Source organism: Carassius gibelio, chromosome A18 (assembly GCF_023724105.1).
Source record: "Carassius gibelio isolate Cgi1373 ecotype wild population from Czech Republic chromosome A18, carGib1.2-hapl.c, whole genome shotgun sequence".
NCBI classification, from domain to species: Eukaryota; Metazoa; Chordata; class Actinopteri; order Cypriniformes; family Cyprinidae; genus Carassius; species Carassius gibelio.
This window is the reverse complement of record NC_068388.1, coordinates 19,530,211-19,546,695: the sequence shown is the minus strand read 5'-3', so window position 1 is coordinate 19,546,695 and position 16,485 is coordinate 19,530,211. Positions and strand designations below refer to the sequence as shown.

The following is a 16,485-nucleotide window of genomic DNA, read 5'->3' as shown; positions in this document are numbered from 1 at the left end:
AAGACATATCTGGTTCTCAAATAGATTTTACCCTGCAAAATGACTCTCCCAGAAAGCAATTACTGCAGGTTAGCATTGGCTGATTATCCATGAGCCACTTTAAGCATTTTAGCTTACTATATTTAACCTGACTTTCTTTTCCACTGGTCTTTACAAGCCCACAGTTCAGTTGTGGAGGGGGCAGGCAGTATGAATGGGCGCCCAATTACCTATTACTTACCTGCTCTTAAAGTGACAGGAAAATTGCACAGCCTGTCCATATGCTCTATTGTAGAGTGCAAGGCCCGATCCACTTGCAGCCGTTTAGACACCCTCAGTGGCTGTCAACCAAACTCACCAAGTCTGTGCTTTTCCATGTATTTTTCATTTGCCGTTTTATTGATGAATCATGTTTTGGAATGCAATTTCATCAAAAAAGCATCAACATCCATAATAATTAGAATGCATTCAAATTTATTTATAGATCATATAATCTGAGCTGTGTGATATTTTATTTATTCTGAATGAGATCTGATAAACAGACACATTCAGTGATTAAATATTTTTATCATATCCTAGTTTATATTTTTTTTAATCCTAACTGAAGTTTGTTAATTTTTATTTATTTATTTATTGTTAAGCTTTTGTCTCATAAATTGTATTCAAAGACTAAGCTTAAAGCTTTAGTGATTCTAATAGGAGTGTTCACAGCACACAGTCAGATGCACATTAATTAGAAATGTGTGTGTGTGTGTGTGTGTGTGTGTATTTGAATTATTTAATAAAATAAGTAATCTGCTAAATTGTAATAGGAACATTACTTTCTTGTTACATTACTTTTCCCAAAAATAATTAAGTGAAGCACTTTAAAAATGGTAAACGAGGGGTTGTTTTATTTAACATAAATGTGAATCACAATGTACTGCATTTGTATTGAATTAACACAATATCCTATAAATTATTACTGTGTGTGTTCTACAGAAGAAAGTCATATAGATCAGACTTAGTAAATTATAATGCAGCATCCATAAATGCACATGCGACAGTATTCACTCCTGAAAAGTTATGACTGTTTGAATTGTGTAAGAAAGAAAATGTAAAGACTCCACTGTTGATGTTTTATGCATTGAACAAATGTTATTAAATCTGTTTCATAAAAAATAAATAATAATAATAATAATAATAACAATAATTTGTATGTCTTTTCCACCATCTTCCTGTGAAGTGTGGGAGTTTTGGTTGAGGAAGAATCAAACTTTGTCCTCCACATGTTTTCGCACCTCTTTCAAAAAGCAGTACCTTACAACACACTGCATACCAATTAGTTCTCTCAAACCCTCTCTGATTCAGCTGTTTTCAAAAAATGAGGGCATGTTTAATTAGGTAGAAAGTAGACAGTGCTATGTGGGCGAAATATTGTTGGAACAATCTGATTATTATTGATTCACTTTTTCTGATAGTTCCTGTGATTTTTGGGTATATTATTATTTTTTTATTATTATTATATCTGCAGTCTATTATTATTATTATTATTATTATTATTATTATTATTATTATTATTATTATTATTTTCTGTGATTGTGACAAATTGTAATTCAATGGAATTTAAGGAAGCATGTAATTCAATTAAATTCAATGAAACTTAAGGGAGCACGGGTCAGGAAATACTATACCACAATATTTCTTCTTTCATCAATGCAAGCAACATACAGCATAAATTAAAAATATGATTATTTTAACGTAGATGGTTTTTTATTTTTAAGTGAATGACTCAAAAAATTTCACACTACATACCGAGTGCCTACTGCCTATTAGTAAAGATGACAGCTGAGCAACTGCCAATGAGATAAATGGAAATCCAATTGACTTTCTCAAGGTTATATTTTAAAATGTCATTGCAATTTTTGATTAATTGAAAATCAAGTAATTTTGGAACACAAAATTAGACAAACATCCCACAAGATCCTGGTGGCACTGTAATTTAAGAGTATCATTGGATATCTGTAGTAAAGAGGCTGAGCCCACAGATATCTTTAGTGGTTAGAGTGCAATACAGAACACTCAATGCTATTGATCCTCTGTGTGACACGTTTGCATATTCAGGTGGCCGACGTAATGCCGTGTTTGCATGTGCAAGTGGTTAGAGTGACAGCTCCACAATACCTAATCCAGGCCTGTTAGCATCGATGCCCTTAAGGATTTCTCTATCAATTTCTCTCCATGTGACTTTTGGGGTTTTAGTTTCAAGGTCATATCATTATTGATCTGGGCTGAGGTCATCTCAATGGGCAGGTAAAGCTGAGGTTAGCTGAAAGATCTCTGATGAGGTGGATTTATCCCTCACACAGATCGATCAAACAAAGGGTAGACACTCACAGGAGAGTCATTGTGTTTAGCACTAGGCATTAGCATAGCACAAGAGACATGTTCTCCTTCCTGTATAGATTAAAGGGCTCATGGCATAAGGAATCAATTTCCCCTTGGTATTTTGACATCTACTGTAAAATTTCTTTACCATTAAAACATCCTTCAAGTTTCATAGCTTAAAATATCCTCAGTGCAAAAACAAAAAAATCGAATAAATAAACAAGTATAGTCATATTTATATATGACTATATATTTATATATTGCGTACATCACTTGGATATTGCAGGTTTTGTGACCTTTTGTGTAAAATAAAATAAAATTCATATGTGACATGCTAAGCTGTTAACAAACACACGAAGATGGTTTAAAAGGCCTTTAATCCAACACACAGGGTAACATTCACAAATCACGTGGATGTTATATACTGTAGTAAATACAGCTGGATAAAACAAGGATTATTATTTTCTATATATATACACAGTGGGGCTCGAAAGTTTGGGCACCCTTTGCAGAATCTGTGAAAATGCGAGTAATTTTCAAAAAATAAGAGAGATCATACTAAATGCATGTAATGTTTTATTTAGTACTGTCCTGAGTAAGATATTGTACATAAAAGATATTAACCCACACGACAAAAAAAAAATAAATAAATAAAATAAAATAAATAAAATGCTGAAATTATTAAAATAACCCCACTCAAAAGTTTGGGAACCCTTGGTTCTTAGTACTGTATTCTGTTACCTGATGATCCTCGACTGTCTTTCTGTTTTGTGATGGTTGTGCATGAGTCCCTTGTTTGTTCTGAACAGTTAAACTGAGCAGCGTTCTTCAGTTTTCCAGCATGTTTGCATATTTGAACCCTTTCAAGCAGTGACTTTATGATTTTGAGTTACATCTTATCACACTGAGGACATTTCAGGGACTCAAACAAAACTATTTAAAAAGATTCAAACATTCACAGATGCTCCAGAAGGAAACAAGATGCATTAAGAGCTGGGGGGTGAAAACTTTTGAACACGATGAAGATGGCCAAATTTGTCTTATTTTGTTGAAATATATATATTTTTTCCATTTAGTTCTGCCCTTCGTAAACAACAGAAGATACTTGTTTCCCGGTACACAAATTAAGTACAATTTACCTTGATCTTCAAATTCCAAAAATTTTCACCCCCCCAGCTCTTAATGCATCTTGTCTCCTTCCATTTTAACCAAATTCTGATGCCAAATGGCCTCTACACCAAAAGCTCTAGTATGAAAGAGTCCTTAGTAAAGAACTGTGGTGTGAAATGTCTCTTCAGATTTTGTTCTGTCTTGCTAAAAGCAGTATAAAGCTCTGTTCTTCAGCCTTTGTTCATGAAAGTCAGCTAAAGCTCAGTCCTTTATAGAAAGTGAGCAAACACTTGCTGTGTCGACTGAAGGTCTGACTCTGAAGGGAGAGATATTAGGAGTTTTCAGTTTCTAAACACCAAGAAAGGAAGAGCAGTGCACAGACATTCAAAAGTAAAATTCAAGCACTTCCAAGGACATTTAAATTTCCCAGCACTTTACAATTGTGGTAAATTACCTGTTTACAAACGTATTCTTACCTTAGTTAAAGCACATGCACAGACACAACATAGACACACCTTTATTTGTAAGTCATTTGGATTTTTGGATTTGCATTGTTCTAAACAAAATTAGCAAATTGCAAGCAGGCAGCGCATTTGGACCGGTGCAAACTTGGTGCAAATTTGTATGAATGTCGTTACATTTGAAGGTCCTTAAATTTTAGTCACAATGACGATTAATATTGATTATATTTTTGGTGGAGGAATAACCAATAGCATAAAACAAGATGGTCAATGCATTCAGGATTTAAACATACAGAACCGAGCAACAAACATTCCTGATTAATGACCGATGATTCCATAGCATCTCGTGGACTACACCACAAATGAATTCTTGTTTACATCGTTTCCGCTGTTTATGATGACTATATTCGAGAGAGTCTAGTCCAGTTGGCACATGATCTGAACACAACTGTAGCATTGAAAACAGTGTGTGATTAATTATAATGCCAATTATACCTACCCTAATGCTGGGGAACCCTGCATAAAGATTGTGTGCATTGCAAGCCGATCTTAAATGTATACCACAATAACACTTTCATTAATTTTCACTTTTCTCTTTAATCTTCAGATTTAGTTTAACTGAGCAGGGAAAATTTGCTCAAAGCACACACTCTCTCATGGAAAACAACCAAGCAGACTTAACAGGGGGCTACTCAAGTATTTAGTTCTTGATTTACTATAATTTGTCATTTCAAACCATCGCTGACTAAAGCAGCAACCTCTGGCAAGAAGGTTTTATTTTATTTTTTTCTTCTTCCCTCTCCTCTATCGGAGGGCGCACATAAATAAAGAGCACACTACAGCCACACGCGCAGACTCAAGCGGAGATGCTAATTTGATGAAAAACAATGATGAGTGAGTGTTATGAGTGAAGTGACATTTAGCCAAGTATGGTGACCCATACTCAGAATTTGTGCTATGCATTTAACCCATCCGAAGTGCACACACACAGAGCAGTGAACACACACACACACACACACACTGTGAGCACACACCCAGAGCAGTGGGCAGCCATTTATGCTGCGGCGCCCGGGGAGCAGTTGGGGGTTCAATGCCTTGCTCAAGGGCACCTAAGTCGTAGTCGTAAACTGTACATGCACTCCCCCCACCCACAATTCCGTCCGGCCCGAGACTAGAACTCACAACCCTTCAATAAGGAGTCCAACCCTCTAACCATTAGGCCACGACTTCTCCCATTAACCATTAACCATTCAGTAAGAAAGCAAATTATTATGAACCAATGCACTGCATTTTCAAGCACTTTATCTAAAAAAAAAAGCTTTTTTTTTTATTTATTTTTTATTAAACCTTGAAAACACATGCATTAATTTTCAAGCATTTTCAGGGATTTCAGGCACCCGTATGACCCTGTATGACAGCGAACGCAATGTGTATAAAGCCTTGACTGTTTGGGAAGGTGCGCACACAGTCTTTGGAGGCTCCCAAGTGGAGCCAGGTGAAAGCATAAATCAAGTTTATGCAACGGCAGGTCTAGCACGATATTGGTACTGGACACATTGATACGAGCAAAATTTACGATCTATTTATAGCACTTTATCAATACACCAGTTAGCTTGAGCAACAGCATATCACTTTATTTAAACACAGTGTGTTGGAAATAGTCGGATAAGTTTAATGAAAGTATCCCCAATATATGAGCCTGAAGCAGCATCCCGTTCATATCGACAGCCTTGACAACAGATTAACAAGGCTCATTGGTATATTTAACTGGTAGTGTTACCGGTGTGGTAATATGGTAGCATGCCTAGCAAACAAAACTGAACAATTCGCTTTTGACAATGAGCAATGTCTGAAGCATGTTCGCCAACATAGCACTATAGGCAATAAAATGAAAGAAACTTTGCTTAGCTTCGTGAAGATGTCCGGAGATGAATTAAAGGTGAAATGGCCAGTTGCTCATGGATGCTTTGATTCTTCTTGAATATTTTGCTTCTTCCAGCGGGGAAGCAGATCTCATGTAAAGTTGTTGGGTCAGTCGTATTAGTACAACTTCGGTGATGAATAAAAGTGTTTATATCAAGTGCTCGCTTATGTCACTTTTAGTCCATCGCTTGACAAACAACACGGCAAATTCGCTTAAGTTCATGACTTGAAATCTGGCGAGATACTATGTGGGAATCCTGTAAAAAAAAATCATGATTTAAATGCTTCCTATGGAGATCTTATCAGTTCCTGAGTGAGCAATAGCTCTCGCAAGCAGTTTGAGACATTTGAGCATACTTACCGAGCAGTAGTGCCACGTATATATGTCCCATATCTGATTGAAGAATGGTAGTGATTGGAGCTATTTGACAGCTGACCGCATCAGCTGGTTGCAGCCTATACCTCCATGGCTTTACTGAACTAAAAATAATAATAATAATTCTGTTATTCCTCTGGCATAAGGTGTTTGAGAGAGAGACAGAAAATAATGGGAGAAAGAGATAATCAGGCTATGCCTGATGTGTCTGAGCTGTTGGAACATTTTTAACATTAAACTGTGAGGAGATATAAACCAGCAAAAAAGAAATATCAGACTTCAGCTGTCCACTCTGAAGTTGTGTAACTTAATGCCAAAGCCAGAGAGAGAGAGAGAGTTATACAAGTTAGTTTCAGTCTGACCTCTGCACATGAGCCTTTGTAACTCTGAAAAATCAAATAACAAGTCTGTAATACAGAATGTAGATTGAGCTAAATAATTCTCATTGAAAACTAGATTCATTAAAATATTTTATCAAATATATGTATATCTATAATTGTACTCACTTTTCTTCTGCATATATTGTTTGTTTTATGCGGTGTTTGTTTATTGTGGTTACAGGTTACCTATATCAGCACATAACATTGACTCTAGTACACATCTACAAAACATCCAACACCATAGCCTTCATTTCATTGTCCCTGACATTCATAATATTCCTAATATAATATACATTCATTAATATACTCCAAAAAGTAGTCTGAAAACTTTCCACAATATTGTTTGCAAACTGTCCACACACACAAACAGAAAACTTTCTGCATTTTTACATTAAAAATGTAAATTAAAATAAATAATAAATAAAAACACAAGCAAAAATGTCCCAATAAGATAAAAATATTTATATATTACTACCCTTGAGGGGACATTTTATCTGAACAAACACAAACACACCATATGTCTAACTTAGATAAGTCAGACCTGTCTTCTTCAGTTTGGCTGAATCCAAAAGCTGTCATCTGGTAAGTTTTTAAAGGCAGCATAGCTGTCCTTTTCTGCTGTCACTTTGTTCAATGTATGATTAAATTTTTATGATTGTATCTGTATGGGTGGTTTCCTCACAGTGGTTCAGGCTGTAGGATTGCCGAATGACTAAAGAAACGCAATCAGCATGATGATATAAAACTGTACATTTATAGTCCATTACCACCCACTGCCAATCTGACAGATTGTGGGGGACCATTGCTATTAAGTGACTATATTTTATTGCAATACTGTAGGTAACACTTTAAAGTTAATATTGAATCAAGACTAGTTAGCACATAATTTATCATTGAAATGGTTTAATATACCAGTATTTTGTCATGGTTACACTTTAATTGGTCACACAATGGATGAAGGATGGTAAAATATATAGTTAATTGTACCTAACATGTATGTAAAATATTACATCCTAAGGAGATGGAGAAAAAAAATAGGGAGAGAAGGCAGAGCCCTGAGAAGAAAAGAGGCAGCAAAGAGAAAGAGAAAAAAAGCCAGATGAAAAGTTAGTCTTATTTTATCCCTTCCTTGGCCATGTGACTAAAAACAAAATGTGAGACTTTTAAACTGACCAATCAGTATATTAAAGCTTCACCCACTGGGCAAAAGGTGTGACAATTAACAAAACCATGATGTATACACATGTTAGGCTACAGGCCTTGATCGATAGCAGCACTTCTGTGCCTTCAGGAATGCCAAATGGCCCTTTTGTTACTCAGGATAGGCTTGGGACAGGAAAATTGAAATCTTTGATCATTTTTGACCCTAGAAAGTAATAAAAAAAATTTGCTTTGGTATGAGTAAAGCCTTCCTGGATTTGTTACTATGTTGTGGTCAATGTTCCCTCTAATGCTGCGTTTCAGACAAGGTGGAAGGAAGGAACATCAGAGTTTAAATGTCTCACTTCCAGCCTCAGGGAGTTTATAATGGTGGTGGCCACCCTAGCATAAACAAACTCTTTTACTGAAAATTATCAAGCCCCAGACAGGATTGATCGTGTCAAAATTATTAAGTTAACCCAGGATAGGCAGAAAAAGAAACCACCTGTAACAAAAAATAAAAATAAATAGTTACTCCAAGGAATAGTTCAAAAGGGAAATGTATTCCATAATGTCCATGTAATAAACTTTCATCAAAAGGAAAAAGAAACACTTAATTTCACGTCACTTGTGAAACTGAAATACGTGAAGAAAACTGTGTCATTGTGTCATGAGAAACAGGGGATTCAGGAATTACCTCCATAAACCAGTCCATAAGGTCCATAAAATGTTCCATACAACTTTCAGAAACCGAATACAGCTCACCCTCAGTCATAGAAGTGTGGGCAGGGCTTTCCTCCATGCCCTCGATCTCCACTAAAACTCCCATGATGGATGGTGTTGCCGGCTCACACACCTGGTCAGTCGCGCTCTCGAGGTCCTGCCAGGGGCGGGTCTACGTGGTGGCCAGGGGGGGCACCGGCCCCCCCTGAAATTCGATTGGCCACCCCAGGTGCCCCCCCTATAAGATGTCTTGTTATTGGTTCATTCTATGGCCAATCATTTTATAGAATCTACTGAAGTTAGCGATTCAAAGAAGTGCAGCGTCGACAGAAGGTGCGTTCCGTTCGACCATAAGTGTACTGCGAAGTGGACTTCACAGGGTATTCCGCCATCTTAAGTGAGATTCCAATCGGAAGGGAGCGAACATGTTCAGTTCGAAGGGCACTACGCACGGCACAGGGAATAAGGGAACATCGATACATCACTTCACAGGAAGTGGAGAGCGATTATCCCCCAACTTTCATTGCGCGAAGCACGTCATTACCAGCCAGAATGGCCGTCTTCGCTGACTTCATTCAAATTCATTACGGATTGTAAAAAGGTATAATAATAAAAGTGACTAGAAGCAGACGAGGCTCTGCCATTTTTCTTTATTTTACTTTATTTACCTCAGTGTTTACTATACGGCTGTGCTCGGGAAGAAGGCGCACAAGACCGCTATGCAATTATATGACCATTTATTAAAAACACATTTAGGCTATACAGTTAACCAAATAAAAGTTTATTTTCAAATCTGCATGACAGCAGGGCTTCAATTCTGTTAATAGTGAAGTAATAGCAGCAATTGTCAATTAAAGTGTATAATAAACATACGTTTTTCATTATATAGTACTCAATGATTTTTTATTGTATAGTGTACATATTTTAAATGCGATTGTAAATAAAAATTAAAATATGAATGTAGTCTTATATATTTATATCATAATCTGTGCGACCCCATTGGTGACTTTCTTTGATGACGTTTGCAGGGCGTTCCAAATGAGCAGGTAGCCAGTGAAGTCCACTTCAACTGATATACCGTGCTCAGGGAGTAGGGAGCAGTGAACACTGCGTAGGGACCCTGTCGAATGGAACGCACCTAGAGACACTAGTGATGGGAAGTTTGGATCATTATACTGACTCTGACTTTTGAGTCACGTTCAGCAAAATGAACGAATCTTTTTTTGAGTAATTTCGTTCATTTTAGCAAAATGTAATTAAAATGTTACGTGTTACTTCCCCAACACATCTAGTAACGTTACTTAAGCAAACGTTGATCACACTACAAACAATACAAAACTAAAATGCTATAAAGATACAGAAAAGATTAATTAATTATTTACCTGGGTCTTCAGTCTGTGATTAACTCACCTCTTGTCTGACAAGTCTTCAGCTTCAAATCATTCCTTAATCACATGACAGATCCATGCGCTATTTCTGACATTTCTGACATTTGTCACTGTTTTTGTTACTGTTTCTTCTGGATCTGTGGTGTTATTATTTTATGAATAAATAAAACCTTGTTATAAATAAAATATTGATTAATTTGTCTTTTTGACTGTCTATCAGTAAATAAACACTAGGCTATATAATAATATAATAATCCAAGTATTTATAGCCTAGTTTATTTTTTAATCCAATTTTGAGTTTGCTGGTATAATAAATGTTTTTCCTAGGCAGACTTGACAAATTGGTCTAATATATACATAAACATAAAACAAAGAGCTGGTAGGTAACCTTTATGTATGTTTTAATATGTTTGTATGGTTTTCTCAGATCAACCCCGTCAGGCTCTGCTCTGCTCGTTGGTCGTGGTTGATTTCAATCCAATGTTCAGTCAACGTTTAATAAAACGCAATAAAAGTAAAATACGCTGGCCAACATCAAACAATAAACAGTCATGGTGATTTGCATATTTTGTATCCGTTTATTTTGTGACAGTGACCACATAGCAAGATTGCACCAAATAACAATATGCACAGAATGTTCCATAATAATACTTGTTAATGCATGAGAGTCAGTCAGTCAGTTAGTCAGTTAAATTGTCAGGCCTAACTTAGTCATTTACACGTGAAATTACGTGGATGCATTCTGTGCATTTCATTCACAATTAAATTTTTTTTTTTTGAGATTGAGAATAACAGACACACATAAGTGCTTCTTTTGAAGGCAGGGAAGGCAGTGAAGAAGTAAAGATATAGGGAGTTTCTTTCAAAGAAAAAATAAATTATTTATTCTCAAATTTAATACATACAGGGATGACTAAAAACTACATTAATAAAAAATGTGCTTTATTACTGCATTTGTTTACAAGTAACTTTATTCAAGTTAATAAATAATAAAATCAATAGGATTTGCGTAATATACTGTAGAATTTAGCCACCCCATTTGGAGGCAGTGCCCCAGCATGGCCCCCCCCACTGAAAATGCTCTAGACACGCCCCTGGGTCCTGCTCCCTGTCGATGAAAAGCTCGCTGGTAGGCATGCCTAAAAGTGGGTAAGGCACGCCAGATCGAGAAAGTCCCTGGTATGGTCCTCCACCGAACGGTCCAGTTGCTCCAGGCATAGGAGTCGGACTGCAGGAATCGCCATTCCGGGAGAGGAAGGAAAACAAAAACCAAAAAGAAAGAAAACCCCCGCTAACTAAACTGTATTGGTCCGTGATTCTGTTACAGTGGGGTGTACTCTAGTGTCGGAATAAAGCGCTTGAGGAGGGTCTTGATCAAATGAGGAGTTTACTGAACATTGAAGGAGATAACAGACACTATACAAAACATTAACATCATTAGGTTAAGTTAACTTACAATAATCACAGACGAGGAAGAACTGAACAGACAGGGTATTTAAGCACACAGGAGGTAATGAGGGAACTGGAGACAGGTGGGGAATAATCAATTAACAAAACAAGAACAGGAAGAAGACCAAATAAGGAAACAGAGAGTTCATAAACATAACAATTATATTATATTATATTGCACTGTACTGTGTGTGATTTTTTTTATTATTTATATATATATATATATATATATATATATATATATATATATATATATATATATATATATATATATATATATATATATATATATACACACGCACACACACACACAGTGTGACAGGCTTTATTTCTAACGATTGTGCCTTTTATATCTCTTTATTTTACTCTATCTTATATCATATCATCTATCTATCTATCTATCTATCTATCTATCTATCTGTTGCAGAGGGACTATTTGCGGTGTAGGCTGGGGTGGAACCCGGAATGTTTGTTTGTTATTTTGCTTCCCCCCCGGTCCTAGTTAAGCTGTTGCACACCGGATGTTCTGAATGTGTTGTTGCCATTTTTGCAAGCCAGTTTCTGTATTTGCTGCTGAGTTTAGTAAAGACGATAAACAGCAATGTCTGCGTGCATCTTTAAATACTCGGGTTATCACACTGGCGACGAGGATTAAAACCGATAATAACCAAGCCAATGTTCCAGTAAGTCAGCCGGTTCGGCAGTGAAGAAATTGGCAAATAATTAAACAAACGCTATGGCTGCTACTGTCGGCTCGCTCAGTGAGTTCTCCGAGAAGGATGGTGACGGTGGAATATGTCGAGAGACTGGAGCACTTTTTCCTGGCTAATGACATTGTGGATGAGGAGAAACAACTATCAATCCTCCTGAGTGTGTGTGGGGCTAAAACGTACAGATTGATCCGAAATCTTGCAACGCCGCAGAAACCGGGAGAGATCGGGTAATTGTGGAGATGGTGCAAAATCACCTCAATCCCAAGCCCTCGGTGATTGTGCAGCGCTTCAAGTTTCACACGCATTCACGCAAGTCAGGAGTGACAGTGGCGGAGTTTGTGGCGGAACTGAGGTAGCTATCTGAGCACTGTGAGTTCAGGGCAGTGCTGGAGGACATGTTGCGGGACAGGTTAGTCTGTGGAATTAACGATGACGTCATACAGCGCCGCTTATTGGGTGAAGCCACATTGACTTTCAAAAAGGCTTTGGACATTGCCCTAGCCATGGAGACGGCGGCAAACAACACGATGGACATAAAAAATGCAGGGGGAGGGACGCTATCAGATATTGCCCATTTTGTAGCAAAAGAAAGCAAAAGTAGTTCAGGAAGACCCACAGAGTGTTATCGTTGTGGGGGTCCGCATTTTGCGAATGATTGTGGCTTTAAAGACGCTGTTTGCCATAATTGCCAGAAAAGGGGGCATATTGCAAAAAAGTGTAGGGGTGCTAAAAATAAACAGACGAAAGGATGGGGAAAAGCACCTAAGCCCAACACACATCACCTGCAGAGTGAGGATTTTGAGGAGCAGTGCTCATTCAACATGTTTAATATCCGTGGCCAGCCCCGGGCTCAGCCCATATATGCAACAATTAAGGTGAATGGCAAAGAGCTGAACATGGAAGTGGACACTGGGGCCTCAGCTTCAGTAATCAGTCAAACCACATTCAACAGGTTGTGGAGCTCAGGGGGTGCACCTGCAATGGAAGAGACAAGTATTAGGCTCAGAACGTACACGGGTGAGTGCATTCCACTCGCGGGGGCTATCAAGATGGACATTGTATATCAAGAACAGCAGGCCGCGGTGACACTGCTTGTGGTCGAGGGGGAGGGACCGAGCTTGTTGGGGCGGGATCTTCTCCAGAAAATTCACCTGAATTGGGGACAGATCTGGGGTGAAATCAAACATACCACTGTGGTACAGGACATCATAGGGAAATATGCTGATGTTTTTAAAGAGGAATTGGGTACCCTCCGAGGGACCACAGTTAAACTGTGTGTGGACCCCAAAGCACAACCGCGTTTCTTCAAACCACGAACAGTACCATATGCCATGAAAGCTAAGGTTGAGGCGGAGTTGGAAAGGCTACAAAGGGCAGGGGTGATTGAGCCTGTGGAGTTTTCTGACTGGGCAGCCCCAATAGTGCCAGTGGTGAAGGTGGACGGGGAAGTGCGCATATGTGGGGATTACAAAATGACCATTAATCAGGCCTCACAGCTCGACACCTACCCCCTACCGCGAGTGGAGGACCTATTTGCTACACTAGCAGGTGGAAAAACATTCACTAAACTAGACATGAGTCACGCATATCAGCAACTTTTGCTAGATGAAGACTCTAAGCAATATGTGACTATAAACACTCACAAGGGCCTATTCAAGTATAACCGCCTGGTGTTTGGCGTTGCCTCAAGCCCGGCTATTTTCCAACGCACCATGGACAATCTGTTTCAGAACATTCCCCAGGTTGCCGTCTACCTGGATGACATTCTCGTCACAGGTAAAACAGAAGAAGAACACTTACAAAACCTTGACCTGGTGTTAAAGAGAATGTCTGAGGCTGGGCTGCATCTGAAATGCAGTAAGTGTCTTTTTCAAGCTTCTAGTGTCACATATCTGGGCCATCGGATTTCAGCTCAGGGCTTGTCTCCAGTCGAAGACAAAGTGAGAGCAATTAAGGAAGCCCTAACACCAAAGGACATTGCAGAGCTTAGGTCATTTCTGGGTCTAGTGAACTATTATGGGAAGTTTTTACCAGACCTCTCGACCGTGCTGGCCCCACTCTACCAGCTGCTACACAAAGGCTGTGTGTGGAGATGGCAGCAGGATCAGGACAACGCTTTCCAGCACGTAAAGGGACTGTTACACTCAACACGACTGCTGGTACATTTTGACCCAGACAAGGAAGTCATTCTATCGTGTGATGCCTCCCCGTATGGACTGGGGGCAGATCTTTCGCACTGCATGGAGGATGGAAGTGAAAAGCCAAAAGGGATAGCAGAAAAGGGATAGCAGAAAAGGATGGAAGTGAAAAGCCAAAAGGGATAGCAGAAAAGGGATACTCGCAATTAGAGAAGGAGGGCCTGGCGGTTGTTTTTGCAGTAAAGCGTTTCCACCACTACCTGTTTGGTCGCCCTTTTACCATCTTCACAGACCATAAGCCTCTAATGGGTCTATTCAGTGAAACAAAGGGCATTCCACCCATGGCCTCAGCAAGAATACAGCTCTGGGCATTAACCCTGTCAGCATACCAGTATAGCATAGAGTACAAGGCGGGTAGCGACAATGCAAATGCGGATGCTTTTAGCCATCTGCCTCTCCCAGACACACCACACCACACAGGCTTTCCCCCAGAGACTGTTTTTCTGATGGACAGACTGTCACAGGCTCCAGTGACAGCAAAGCAAATAAAGCCCAGTGATGGACGAGCTACATGAGGCCCACCCCGGGGTTTCCCGTATGAAAAGTCTCGCCAGATCATTTGTGTGGTGGCCTGGGATGGACTGTGCTTTAGAAGAAAAGGTGAAGGTATGTTCTCAGTGTCAAAGCAACCTGAAGATGCCAGCGGCAGCGCCACTACACCCATGGCAGTGGCCCAGCCGTCCGTGGTCCAGACTTCACCTGGATTTTGCTGGCCCATTTATGGGTCGGATGTTTTTAGTGCTAGTGGATGCGCACTCCAAGTGGCTCGAGGCACATATCATGTCAAATATTACTACAGACACACTGAGAAGCATTTTCGCAACACATGGGCTGCCAGACACAATTGTGACAGACAACGGGCCCACTTTCACCAGTGAGGTTTTCAAGGAGTTTATGGATAGAAACGGGATTCGTCATGTCTGCACTGCCCCCTATCATCCCGCGTCCAACGGCTTGGCAGAGCGGGCTGTGGAGACTTTCAAAGAGGGGCTGAGGAAGATGTCAGGACAATCGCTGGAAACCAAGCTCGCACGCTTCCTGTTTCAATACAGGATTACTCCACACACAACTACGGGAGTGTCTCCAGCTGAGATGTTGCAGGGGAGGAGACCATAGTCTCATCTGGACCTCCTCCAGCCAGACATCAGAGCGAGGGTTGCCAGGTATCAGGAGGAGCAAAAAGCAAGGCGGGACCAACATGCCAAAGAGAGACATTTTCACCCAGGGGACAGAGTGTATGTCAAGAACTTTGCCATAGGTTCACCCTGGTTGCCAGGGATAATCCACCGCCAGACAGGGCCAGTATCTTTTGTTGTAGAATTATGTGATGGTAGGCAGGTGCGCAGGCACCAAGATCACTTGCGGGTCCGCCCTGATGGGGGAGGAAAGAGTTCTCACGGGGTTTCATGCAAAGTCAGTGGGGGCGGCTCTGCAGAGGCTGTGCTAATAGCTCCAGGGCACGCGGAAATGTCACATGAGGGTCTGTCTGAGCCCTCAGAGGAGGCACCTGATGAATTGTCGGAGCAGGCAGCTATGGCTGACCCTGCTCAGAGCCTACCTGGGGGACAAAAGCCTGCCTGCAGTTCGGAGGACACCATTCCTGAGCTTAGGAGATCTAAGAGACAACACAAGCCTCCAAACAGACTGACATGTTGAGCTACAGATACGCAAACATTAAATATACCATATAAAAGACTGTTGTTTGTTTAACAAAAATTTGATGTTCATTTGCTACCAATGTTTCTCCTGGTAGAGAGGCACTTATCTTACAGTGTGTGTATTAATGTTTATGTTTGCACTTTAAGAGGAAGAAGTGTTGCAGAGGGACTATTTGCGGTGTAGGCCGGGGTGAAACCCGGAATGTTTGTTTGTTATTTTGCTTCCCCCCCGGTCCTAGTTAAGCTGTTGCACACCGGATGTTTTGAATGTGTTGTTGCCGTTTTTGCAAGCCAGTTTCTGTATTTGCTGCTGATTTTAGTAAAGACGATAAACAGCAATGTCTGCGAGCATCTTTAAATACTCCGGTTATCACACTATCTATCTATTTTTAGGGTTTGCAAAAAATAAAATCATTATATTAGACTTGACAGTAAAGCTGCTGCTTTTTGTTTGCATTCAGATGTGAAGAGTAACATAAAAGGCAATCTTACCAATATTATAAATGTAACTCAAAGAAGAAAATTATGATTTGACCCCTTATCTTTTCTATGTTATCAATCACTCACTTCTGGCTAGAGTGTCTATCTGTATTTAAACTCTCCAGTCTTTGTATGACTCC

The 16,485-nt window shown here is 39.6% G+C and overlaps 1 pseudogene; it reads left to right on the top strand.

Annotated features, from left to right (window-relative positions):
- The first annotated feature begins 12,075 nt into the window (after positions 1–12,075).
- Positions 12,076–15,863, top strand: LOC127934150 (uncharacterized protein K02A2.6-like; annotated as a pseudogene).
- Positions 15,864–16,485: the final 622 nt, after the last annotated feature.